The sequence below is a fragment of the Pinus tabuliformis genome, chromosome 3_1 (assembly GCF_031772625.1).
Source record: "Pinus tabuliformis cultivar Carrire ecotype Pingquan chromosome 3_1, CPIR1, whole genome shotgun sequence".
In the NCBI taxonomy this organism is placed as follows: domain Eukaryota; kingdom Viridiplantae; phylum Streptophyta; class Pinopsida; order Pinales; family Pinaceae; genus Pinus; species Pinus tabuliformis.
The window spans coordinates 836956720-836969802 of record NC_142301.1 but is presented as its reverse complement, the minus strand read 5'-3'; positions in this window follow the sequence as shown (position 1 = coordinate 836969802).

Here is a 13083-nt window from a genome sequence, read left to right as displayed (position 1 = left end):
TACGATCAATGTTTACAGAGCAAAAACAACTATGCACACAAAGAAAAAACTTCAAAATCACCAGAACGAACTCACAAGCATGACATAGCAAACAACATGCCAAAAGACGACCGATGGTCGACCGAGCAAAAAAGGGTGTAAAGACTCAACAAGAGTTCATGGACTGAGCCCGAATGTTTACAACCATTAGGGGGGGGGAACTAAGGAAGGCTCCAAAATTTGGATGTAGGCCAAAATTTTTGGAGGGTGTTGCAGCCGCTGCAACACTTGGCAACACACTCGTTGAATACCAACTTCTCTATTTTGGTTCATTTTCAGCACAGGACCTTGGCCTTCCAGGGAGTATTGATTCATTGGGTAGGTTATTTTGGCTCCCCCACTTACCCCATGGACAAAGATGGTTCACCTTGTACCAACTCAGTCAAACACAACAAAATTTCCAGCTAGATCAAAGTGTTTCAAAATCGGGAAGGGTAGTTTGGTTCGTGAGCTTAAGGTTTTCAGAGTATAAGTTTTCATCTCTGGTGTTGCTCCACTACCAGAAGACCTGGACAGTACCCCAGCGGAGTCACACAGGAACAAAAGCATTGCTCCACTTCCAACGAGCTTGGTTAGTACCCTGTGGAGTTGCCTACTTCACCTCTCTGCGCAGGAAGCCTTTCTCTTCTTTCACCTTTATATTTTTTTAGAAAGAGGAATGTGCATAGGAACTTATTTATTTTGGGTAGAAGAGGGATCCTGACTTATTCAGAGCCAAAGAGGTTGTTCCTTCATATAAGTATGTAAGACCTTTGATTTATGTTTGCTCATTTAGATTTTTCCCCTTCTCCATTTCAACTAGTTGGATAAGCTTGAACACACAGAGAAAAAGACTGAGTACAAGCATGGGGTTTACCAGTTTAGACACAGGTCCATGGTTCGACCAGGGCTTCCCTTACAAATGGATCATATTTTCCATCCAGGCTTCATTGGCCAAAAGAAACAACTAAGCACAGAGAAGACGGACACAGGACTGACCAAGTGCTGCAGTGTCACAAGACTTTCCGACTTTAGCCACATAATTATTCAAAAGCTAGAACAAAGTATAGGACAACACTTATTTACAAAACGAAAAATGACAAGACATAAAATCAAAGCAAAGCGAAGTGAAAACAAAAAGGTAAAACAACAAAACAAATAATGAAAAGACTATGTACATATGGCAGGGCGCGGCCCCAGATCATTGAAAATAACATTTTAAATCTTGGCCATTTATAGGAAGTTTTTGAATCCTCTCGTCAAGTGATTGTATATGATACGTGTGTTGGACAAGTTTTTCGTAGACCGTGAAGGGACCAATCCACAGGGAATAGAACTTCGTATGTTTTCCTTTGTCTTCGGGGGGTTTATCCCACTTTAAGAATAAGCCACCCACAGTGAAGCTGGCATTCCCTGCAGACCTTCAATCGAACCATCTCTTGATACAGTTCTAGTGGAGTGAAATTTTTTCTTTTTCTTTGATTTATTCTTCCTATAACTTGTGTAATGTGTCCATCCTACGTTGAACCAATAGACACGGCTTGCCTCATAATTCTTGGGACAACTAGAGAGAAGGCAATTATATATTTGGCAGAAGGATGGCTTCCTTTCCGTATACAAGGAAGTATGGAGATGTGTTCAGAGAGGGCTTGGGTGTAACTCGGTCAGCCCAAATTGCATTCACCAGAGCGGAATTCCAGTTTCATAGATCATAGTAAATGGTATTTTTTAAGATGCAAATGAGATTCTTATTTGTAGATTCGGTAAGACCATCTCCATGCGAGTAGTAGTTAGCCGAATGCTTAAGAACAATACCATATTGCAATGTAAAATCATAAAATTTCAATGAAGAGAAGTAAATTTCATTGTAAAAAACAAGTGTTACAGGAACACCGAACCTTAAAATGATGTTCTACTGAAGGAAGTTGATGACGTCCTGGTCATTCACTTGTTTGAGCGGAACTGCTTCTTACCACTACGTGAAGTAACCTGTAGCAGTTAGGATGTAGTGGTGCTTCTTTGATGAATGTGTGAAGATTTCCCCAATGATGAATAACCCCCACCATTGGAATGGTTCGTCCACCACAATAGGTTGTGGCGGGGCTGCGGACTTTCAAGTTCTATCGGTGCATCGATGACAAACCGGGCACTTGTAGGCATAAGCGCGTGCATATTTAAACAAGTGGGCCAATAGAAACTAGCTCTCGTGATTTTATGCACAGTTGTGTTACCGGCGAAGTGACCCTAGGCTGGTCTGTCATGCAAATCACGTAACACTCTCTCTAAATCTTGTGCCTCTAGGCACTTAAGAAAAATTCCATTGTTGTGCTTTTTGTAAAGCACTCTATGCACCAATTGGTAAGGTAAGGTTTTGAGCTGAAGTGCCCTCTTCTGCCGCATGGAAAATTGAGAGGGCATGGTGCCGTGCTCAAGGTATTGGTACACTTCTTCGTACCAATAGTTTTCGTGTGAAGTGTGTGGGGCTCACTCTACATTGTACATGTCGATTTCTTGCTCCCAACTGACAAGCTCTTCTTCTTCCTCTTGCACGTGTACCACTTCTACTACAAGTCTGCAGCGACCGTGACCCTTGACAGTGTGAATTGGCTTAATTTCAAGATTATACTCTTGTAGTCTTGTCATTTAGTTTGCATGTCTTTCACCCAACTCTTGTCAAACAAGCAACAATCTGACTGTTGGGTGTGGCACAAAGACTATGCAATGAGTTTTTAGTAGGTAGGGTCTGAAATGTTTCACAACCTTGTATATAGAATATGCATGTTTATCCATGATCAGATAGTTGAGCTCGGGTCCCTACATGCTCGTGCTCATGAAGGAAATGGGACATTCATTTTTCAACTCATCCATCAGTGTGAGAACTCGAGTGAGTGAATTATCTGAAGTGGAAGTACAAAACAAGAAATATTTGTTGAAATATGAGTTGTACAACGTAGGTGCTTCCACTATTTCCTACTTGATATGGGAAAACACATCCTTTTCCTTATTCCCCCAGTTGTAGATTGTGTCCTTCTTGATCATGTCTTGGATAGGTTTAACAATCTACGCATAATCTGAGATGAACTTCCCAAGGAATTTGATCTTCTCCAAGAAGGACTGCATGGCTTTCTTGTTGACTAGGTGAGGAATCTGCATGATAGTCTGAACTTGGTCTGGATTAACCTTGATCCCACTCTTGGAGATGATATGCCCAAGTGGTTCCCCTCAGACACTACAAATACACTCTTCTTGGGATTCAAGGCTATCCCGTACTTTCGACACCGCTCAAAGATCTTCATTAAATGGCATAGGTGGTCTGACCATTTTCTAGAAAAAGACTCTCACATCATCAAGGTAAACCACCACGCTCTGTCCGATGAGCCCACGGAAGGTGATGTACATAGCGCGTTGAAATGTTGCGCCTGTGTTTACCAGCCCAAATGGAATTCTTTGATAAGCGAACGTACACCACTTGGTAAAGAATGTAGTTTTAAGTCTGTCAGGTTCTGCTACAAGAAATTGGTTATATCTGGAAAAACCGTCAAGCAGTGAAAACATTTATGTTCCAGATACTGTCTACAAGATGTGCTCCATAGATGACATAGGTTAGTTGTGCTTGTCTGAGGCCCGATTATGATTTTGGAAATATGCACACAAGAAGATCTCCCCAGACTTCTTCCTTACAGGAACTAAGTTTGAAACCCAAGTAGAATGACGAACCTTGTAAATGATCCGAGCATGCAACAACTTAGTCAATTCTTTCTGTATGAGGGATTCAAGTGACAGATGAACTTTTCTGAGATTCCGCTGAAATGGTTTGACCAGTTCTCTGATCGCAATGATGTGTTGGATTATTTGTGTGTCATATGTTTTAACGTCATCGTATGTCCACACAAATATATCATGGTACTATCTAAATAGGCGGACAAAGGCTTACCGCTCTTCCGGTGTCAAACACGTACCGAGATTCATGAACTTCAAATATGTATATGTTCCCAAGTTAATATGTTTGTGCATCAGTGTGGAACTGTGGGTTTTAGTGTTCCTGGACCCTTTGAAGTGGTTCTGCAAGTCATATAGCTTCTCGAGTGAAACCACATCCTTGGGGATGAGGTTGCCTTTGTTGTCAGCAACTATGTCTTGCAAAGACTACTCATGCACGTCTTCATCTATCACTGTGTCCTTGAAGATGTCAGTGCTGGCCATGAAATGCAGTAATTGTTCATCATCATTAAAAACACGCAAATTAGTGATGTTGTCAAGGATAGATGGCTTATACAAAATTTCAACAGTAAATATATCCATAAGTGGTGTCATCCTAGCAACTACATTTGCAAGAGGATCTGCAGCTGCATTGTGCATTCTTGGTACATATATGATCTAAAAATGGAAGGTACTTGAAAAAGGGTGCAAGGTATCCATTTTCATTTATGTAAATGAGTAAAAAAAATACTCCAATTTCAAATCTGAAAATGTGAGAACTTCTTATTTCTAATACAGAGATAGATTGTAGGGGCATTTACTGGATATGTCACCTCTAAAGAGAGGATGAGGTCCAGAAGCTACCTAGCCCTCTAAAGACTCTGCCTAAAGAAATAATAGAAGTAAACACTTAGATTTAATCAAAAAGACCTTGCTTGAACTTGACGTTATGCAGAATTTTAGCTTGAAAGAGGTGTGTGTCTTTTCTTCTATTTATGTGTTTTAACTTGATCTTTTTCAGCTGATACTAAACAAATATATCAAACATATAAGGCAGCAAATAAAAATCACACATAACAGCGAATTTAATAAGGAATTCACCCCAATCTCATGGGCTACATCTCCTGTGAGCTCTAGTCAACTAGACTTGGCTCTTTGAGATTATGGCTTGAATTCTTTTACAAGTTCCACACTCAACTCCAAAAGGTTACTGACTAAACCTATAGGTTTAGAAAAACCATATACATCCCTGTCATGGCTGTCCTCTTTGTGCAGGCAAATCTAGGCTCCCTTGGACTTGATTCCTTCAACAAGTGCACCAAGCTTCCCTGAGCTTCTTCATGGCACAAACTCCTTCAGAATGCTTCAAATGTCTCTGAAACCTCTGCTAATTTCTCCAGCACATATCTTACATCAACAAATATCTGTTCAATTGCTCAAAACGAGCACTGCATCCCCGATCTAGGCCTTCCTCTATAGTTGGCTCTGGGCTGCCTGAAACTTCCCTTCAACATCTCAGCCTTTAGAAGTCTCCAAATGGTTTTGAAAACACCTTCATTGGATTCAAAAGGTTCATTACAACAGAAATAGGCTTTTGTTTCACCTCCAATGGCTGCACACAACCCAATGCAGCTCCAACACTAAACAGGCCCTAGTGGCTCCTGGAACTTTCCCGAAGCAAAAACACCTGAAGATGACCTCTGTTCACTGTGAAACCTATGCCAATGGCTCCAGAAGGTCGAAGAGACCCAAAAACAAAAAACAAAAAATTGTATCAAAAGGCCTTTCCTAGCCAAAGTTATTGCCTATTCATGAATTGCTAGTCAACCCCTAAATAAACTCCAGTTAAGTTTAGTTATGGCCTAGTTAAGTCTGCCAAAGTTGGCGGGACCGCCAAAATTGGCACCATCGCCAACCTAACCACCAGTTAGGCCCTTAACCGTAGGTGGGAAACATGCATCGATAAAAAATGGCAGGTTAACAAACCGTAACTGCCGGATTTAGCTCCTAGTTTCAAGTTTGTGGTCGTATGGGTAGCGGCTAGCCCTAAGGGGGTGCCCCCTTTTCTGCCTCATGCAATCTTAAATTAAATTCAAATATAGGCTGCACCCTATGAAGGTTAAAATCCAATGCGCAGCCTGGGAGGTCAATCTTGTGCGCTTGCAGCAAAGAGACCAGGGTTCGAATCCCGCCGAGACCAAACAATATTGTTGTGGAGTACTAAAGAAGGTATGTTTTTGGAAATTATTTTAGCATCTTTTCATTAGAACTTACAAACCTTTTGCATCAACTAGGAAAATGATAAGGAATTGTAATAAAACCTGTGAGATTAATGTACAAAACGAAAACACTGACAATTGTCATTTTCGGTAACGGCAAGAATCATTAATCGGTCACGGCTTTAACCAATTTTGTGCTTCGATGTAATTGCCCAGAGCAAGTGCTATAGCTTGTTCCCAATACTTAGCAGCTTGATCGAACCAAGCTCTTATGCAGGAAGAAGGAAAAACAAAAAATTGCCGTTCCAAAGGAAAGGACAAGGACGGGTTAACCGCTGTCCCTTTGATGGGGAACCGTATGCAAACAAGGCAAAACAAATCAAAGCAAATCAGCCCTAGAAAGGAAGTGGAGATATTGGCTCGGCGCAAGAAAGAAAAGAGATAACTGAGGACTAACGGTTCGGCGAATCCCTCAGGATCCTTTGATCCTGAGGGATCGCTGCTTTAACTATTTTTGCACCTAGACATCTTCACCTTCACCATTATAAAATGGGTAGTACCGTTAGCTCGAGGGGTCGAGTCTGTTATGTTTTATGTAATTTCTCTGAAGATTGAAACTTTGATCATCGAGTCTTGTTGAGAACTGATCTACTGTAATTTCGTCTTATGCATTAATATAAACTCGGTTGCTATTTCATCTCTGAGTCTGGAATAACTTCAAGCGGTGTACCCCTAGAGGCTAAGGGCTCAGCCCTGGAGGACACTTGCTCTTGTACTATTACGTTTGGTTTATGCGTGGTTTGCTTATCAGCGTTATTTGGTAATCTGATGTGTTTTGTTAGTTTACATCACATGCTATGTTATGTTTAATTTATTGAGGTTTCTAAAGATAGAACTATTGTATTAACTTTGCAACGTATCACTATTCTTTTAAGTGATTGATATAATACTGCCGATCTTTGTAGAATACTGTTGTTGTTTAATTACAGAGTATCTGTGTTGTACACTTATTTCATTGGTACTACTGAACTCATCTTAGGGATTATGTTCTTTGCGATTGTTGAATCTATAGACATTGTTGTTCCATTCTGAAATACAGTCGTAATCTTTATAACTGAGATTGATAACTGGTTTACCAAGATCAGGTTACTATCAAGGTGTGCCGTGTGCATATATGGTTTTCAAGCATTGTTCTATAGTCTAGCATTAATCAGTGTTGTTCCATTTTTGTGTGTTGTTCAATTCGTCCTTAAAAGTGAAGGATTACCAATTGATTCTTGTAGGTCACGATTAGTGCATTTGATCTTGTAGATTAAGGTGTTCCTGATTGTTAGACTTAATTACTGTTACAATTTCCTGTTTGCTGTTCCATTTCAGGTTTTCTGTTCTATTTCTTATTTGTTGTTCCATTTCAGGTTTGTTGTTCTATTTCTTATTTTCTGTTCCATTTCTTATCTGCCGTTCCATTTCCTGTCATTTGTTATTTTGGTGTGAAGAACGATCTAAGGCTGTAGTGAGCATTGAAATTTACTGTTCGACTCCCAGATCCACGATCTGTTCTCTGATTTCCTTTAGTTCCATCAGTTTACAAAGGGATGAGTTACTGCTACTAAACCCTTGACTGATAAATTGCTTAGTTTTCTGAATGTGTGGTTTAATCTTTTGAAGTAGTTTGTTATAAACAAGCATCCGTTTACTCTTGTATTTTTGAGCACTGTACTACTAGCATTACTCTAGAAAATGATAGCCTCAAACTGAGACACTCTTTGAAATAACAAAACATTCCTGGATTGAAAAATTAATGTGAGGTAATTAGAGGTGAAAGATACTTTTTATAGCTCGACATTTTGGCGTCGTTACCAGGGAAAGAGTGTAGCCATTTGTTCTTTTTCAGAGTAGTGAAAAAACCTGCTAGGGAAGAATTGGATTTTAAAAATGGAAGGTAAGAACCTACATGTGGAGCATGTAACAACCCTGCTCCTCTGCCCGCTTTCCTACAGATTTGTTGTTGTTTTGTTTGGGTAGAATCTAGCAGTTGATTTGTGTGCATGACTAAGCAGAAAAATCCAGAAAATAATTCCAAACCTCTACCCAAGCCAGAAAAAGCTAAGGGTCCGGTGACCCTTGGCCAATCAACCTTCATAGACGAAATCTTCAAGAAAGCAGAATCTAACCCTTCAGTAGGACCCAGAAAAGTTATTTCTAGACAGCCTACAAGTTCCCTTCAGGCCACAGGATCACCATTTGTAGCCTTTGATGAGGTGCATAGTCAAACTGAAGAGCAGGACTTTCAAGAAATTGAAAATTCTACTCCATAACTATTGCAAGAAGGGAATTTCAACAATCTTTGTGAAGGAGGAGGAGAGACAGGGGAAACTGAGGAACCGAGGTCTCCTCTTGGGACAACTCAGCCATTGAACAACCCAGACAAGGGAAGTGCTGCAAAAATCATTGTTGAAGAAACTCAATCTCCTCAGACATTAGGCACTCTCATTATCCCAGATAGAGGAAGTGCTATTAAAACCATTCCTGTTAAAGCCATTCCCTCTCAACCTAGGAATACCCTCCTAGATATCCCAGAAGGTTATTGGCATATATTCGACCAAATGGCTCAAAAACAGCTAAACACCCAAACCTCTACATTAAAATACCCCATAGTGGATACTGCAGCAAATGCGCCTATGTAAGCAATCCCTCTTCAACATATCCCTACATTCCACGGTCTTACATCAGAAGATCCAGATGCATTTCTATTTGAGTTCGATGTGCTGTGTAGGGGATATGATTACACCACTGACCCCTAGAAATTGAAATTATTTCCCTCTACATTAAAAGGAGTTGCCTTAAGATGGTTTATGGGATTAGGTGGTGGGGTTATAAATAACTGGGATGAAATGAAAGAATCTTTTCTAAAAAAATATCAGGACTATTGCAGGTCTAGAGAACTGAAGGACGAAATATTCCAGATGGTAGCTAGACCAAATGAAACATTAGAGGAGTATGTGGAATGTTTTCAGTATAATCTTCAAAGATCTCCTTATGCATCACTACCTTTACCTGATAATGTGTTAAAAACAACATTAATTAGGGGTATGAAGGAATAATGGATTGAAACATTAAACATTATGGGAAAAGGAGATATTTATCAGGAAAATTTTGCTAACATTATTGATTTATGTATCGGGAGCTCAAGAGGCAGCAAAAGATTAAAACTGACAGAACATGATCGGTTTGTAAGAGATAATAAGATTTCGACAGAAGGAGTAACGCGTGCAGAATTTGGAAATTTATTGGAAAATTTTAAAACCGATATACTAGGGACACTAACTACACAACTTGATATTATGCAGGCCAAACAGAAGCAAATGGAGGCAGAGCAGAATTTGGCAATCTTCTGTCCCCGCTGCAGGAAGAAACATAGCCATAAGGAATGTCCACTAGATGCAGTCCAAACATGCGCCATCTGCACAAAAGATCACCTTACGGAGAGCTGTCCCTCACTTCCCGGATTAAAAGCAGTATATAAGGAAGCAGAAGAAGAGCCAGAATCGGTGTATCTGCTCAACCAGCACCGTCAGTGGCAGTCGCGACAGTCTAGTATGTTTTCGGACCCAATTTCTTCTTTTCAGTCTCCATAGTATAATGCTCAAAAATATAATATGTGGCAAAATCAACCTCAACCTCCATTTCCAAATTGGTCACCACAGTCGTTTCCTTCATCAACCCCATGGCTGAATCAGGCAAGCCAATATAGTTGGCCGAATTTTCCCTATGCCCCACCATATTGGCAAAGTAACGCATACCCAACACAATGGGCGCCCCCTACTTCACAAAGTCCAGCCTAGTAGACAAACTGGCAAATACCGATGCATCATCCAGTAGGAACCATTCTGCTCCCTCAACCTACACTGCCAGCCTTACAACAAAATCCCTAGTCTAATCTGAGACCGCAACTCCTAGCCCAACCCAACCCCAATCCAAATAACAGACCGATCCAATCTGTCCAAATAGTAGAAACATCAGAAATAGAAGCCGATCTGAGGGAGTGTAATGATCTTCAACTAAGATCTAGGTGTATTATTGAAATTGAGGGAGATAAGACAGCCCATGTTGAAAATCAGTTACCCAAAGAACACCTGTCACAAGAAGAAGATGTGAACAAACAACAAACTCATAACCAAGCAACCACATCCTCTCTCCCGTTCCCAGAATGATTAATCATACCTTGACCTACACAATATCCTGATTTTGACATTCTGGGAGAATTACAAAATTTGTACATAAAAATTCCATTCCTCCAAGCCATTCAAGACATCCCGATATATGCAAAGATGATCAAAGAATTGTGCGTAAAGAAATCAAGGAGGAATATGGCAAATAATCCAAGAGTCTAAGTAGTTGGCACTCTATCTGACTTATTATCAGGAAAAGAAACACCCATTAAATATGAAGACCCAGGAAATCCAATAGTCACCATACAAATTTATGGTCAAACCTTCCCTAATGCCTTAGTGGACCTAGGAACTGCAATCAAAATCTTAACTACTACTTGCCAGAAGCTAGGCATTACATCTATAGAACCCACCTCTACCTTACAAGAACTGGCTGACCGATCTGTGGTTAGGCTAGAGGTCATGGTATCTGTTGACTCCTAGGAATATCCGACCGATTTTTTGATAATAAATCCCAAAAGCTGACTTGATGGACACCCGTTGATTTTAGGTAGACCTTGGCTTGCAACTACCGATGCCTATATTGGCTGCCGACAAGGCAATATGACCATAACGAGGGGAGCCAATATCAAGAACTTAGCCTTATATCCTCCAGCACAACCAAGTGTCACAATGATCAAAACTAATAAGCACCCTGTATCATACCTTACTGACAACATTAGATCTCCATTAACTATACAAGAGGCGCTTGATTTTAAAGACCAGATAGAGGACGATGCCATTAATAAATTTATTAGTCAAACTGAATTCAGATCCCGCACACAGTGTCACATGATAGAGGCAACATTCGATAACGAATTAGAAGAAGATCCTCTTAAAGATCCACATGATCAAACAATACATGTTACCTCTGTTGCAAATAGTAGTATTGTGGAAATCGAACCGGGAAAAACCTTAAACATTAATGCTAACCTCACCTCCAAACAAGAAACGAAGCTCATCCATTTGTTGAGGAAATATAAAGAAGCATTTGCATGGGACTACCCTGATATGAAAGGAATTGACCCCTAATTATGTACACACCACATTTACATAGAAAAAGATGCGAGACCTGTTCGCCAGCCTCAGAGGAGACTTAATCCTCATCTAAAATATGTGGTTAAAGTTGAACTTCAAAAACTTTTAGATATCAATTTCATCTATCCTATCTCCGATATTAAATGGGTCTCTTCGCTTGTGGTGGTTCCTAAAAAGAATGGGAAATGGAGAATTTGTGTGGACTACAGAGAACAAAATAAAGCAGCACAAAAAGACCACTTCCCTCTCCCATTCATCGACCAAGTATTAGACACTTTGGCAAGAAAGAAATTCTTTTCTTTCCTGGATGGCTTCAGTGGATACAATCAAATTCAGATTGTCCCTGAAGACCAAGACAAAACCACTTTTACTTGTTCTTGGGGAACATTTGCCTACAGAGTTCTACCTTTTGGCTTATGCAATGCTCCTGCCACATTCCAAAGGGCTATCCTCAGCATTTTTGCAGACTTAATAAATGAAGGACTTGAAGTATACATGGATGACTTTACACCGTACAGAGACGATTTTGATCGAGCATTGGATACATTGGAAAAAGTCCTACAACGCTGCATTGCTACCAGGATTTTTTTAAGCCATGAAAAATGTTATATGATGATGACTGAAGGACTTATTCTAGGAAACTATATTTCAACAGCTGGCATTCAGGTAGACCCAGCCAAAATCCAAATAATTTTGCTTATTCCCACTCCTACCACTCAAATGGAGGTACGCAGTTTTCTTGGATTTTCTGGTTATTATAGGAGGTTTATAGAACATTTTTCGCATATTGTTGCACCTCTGTATGCACTAACTGGTAACATTGATTTTCTTTGGACAAAAAAATGTGAACATGATTTTCAGGATCTGAAGAAGCTTGTGTCCACAGCCCCAGTCCTTCGAGGACCAAATTGGGATTTTCCATTTTAAATATCATCTGATGCCTCAGATACAGCCATTGGAGCAGTCCTTGGGCAGGAAGAGGATAAAAAACCTTGTTAGGCCTGCACCCACCCTTGTTTCCACCCATCACCACATGGCACCATGTTCCATATCTTTACACCTCCATCACCCACCTGGTTATGTGTTCCTGCACAGTCATACAAGGAACCCTGTTTTCCTCAGATTGCCAGCAAGAATTTTTCAGCGACAAATTAAGCAATGATGTCTAGTTCACCCTATCTGTCAATCTCCATCTGGACTCTTCATCAACTGAATCTCTCGTCAACAATATAACCTTGCTCGTTTAGCCTGCATCCTAGGAGGAGAAGCAGCTACAGGACATCCTACAGGAATCCTGTAGCAGCTGATCCCTGTGGAAGACATACTCTGGAGGCAGGGACAGCCGAGATCAACAAAGGGAACATGAAAAAGGCTCCTCTTGGACGTGAAAACATCCTCGGCAGCCGAAACCCAACAGAACCTGTGCATGCAGCGTTGATAACTGAAGGATCGGGTTCCAAAACCCATGCATACAACATCAACAAATGAAGGAATGGGTTCTAACACCCATGCACGAGGCAGCAGCAAGCGAAGCAGTGGTTCCAAGACCCAAAGTCTGCATAACGCGTCCATGGCCACACAGGTAAGTGTCTAAACTCATTCGTCAATTGCATAAACTATATTTCAAAAACTGCATGACTGTGAAAATGGTTCGGATTGAACGGGATCGGTGGCCAGTCAACTGGCCACCCTCAGCCAGTTACATAGCTTCGTGGGATCTGAACAAGCTCAGTTACGTTCAAATTTGCCGACGAGACATGCAGCCGACACATGTGGAGTGTCCAGTCGGGGAAAATCGTTGGGACTAGCAGTGGTGGCGACGGTTAATGGCAGAGGGGAGGTGATGGCGGTCAGAGACACGCAGAGAAATGATGGTCGTGACGTTGGATCAACGGTTC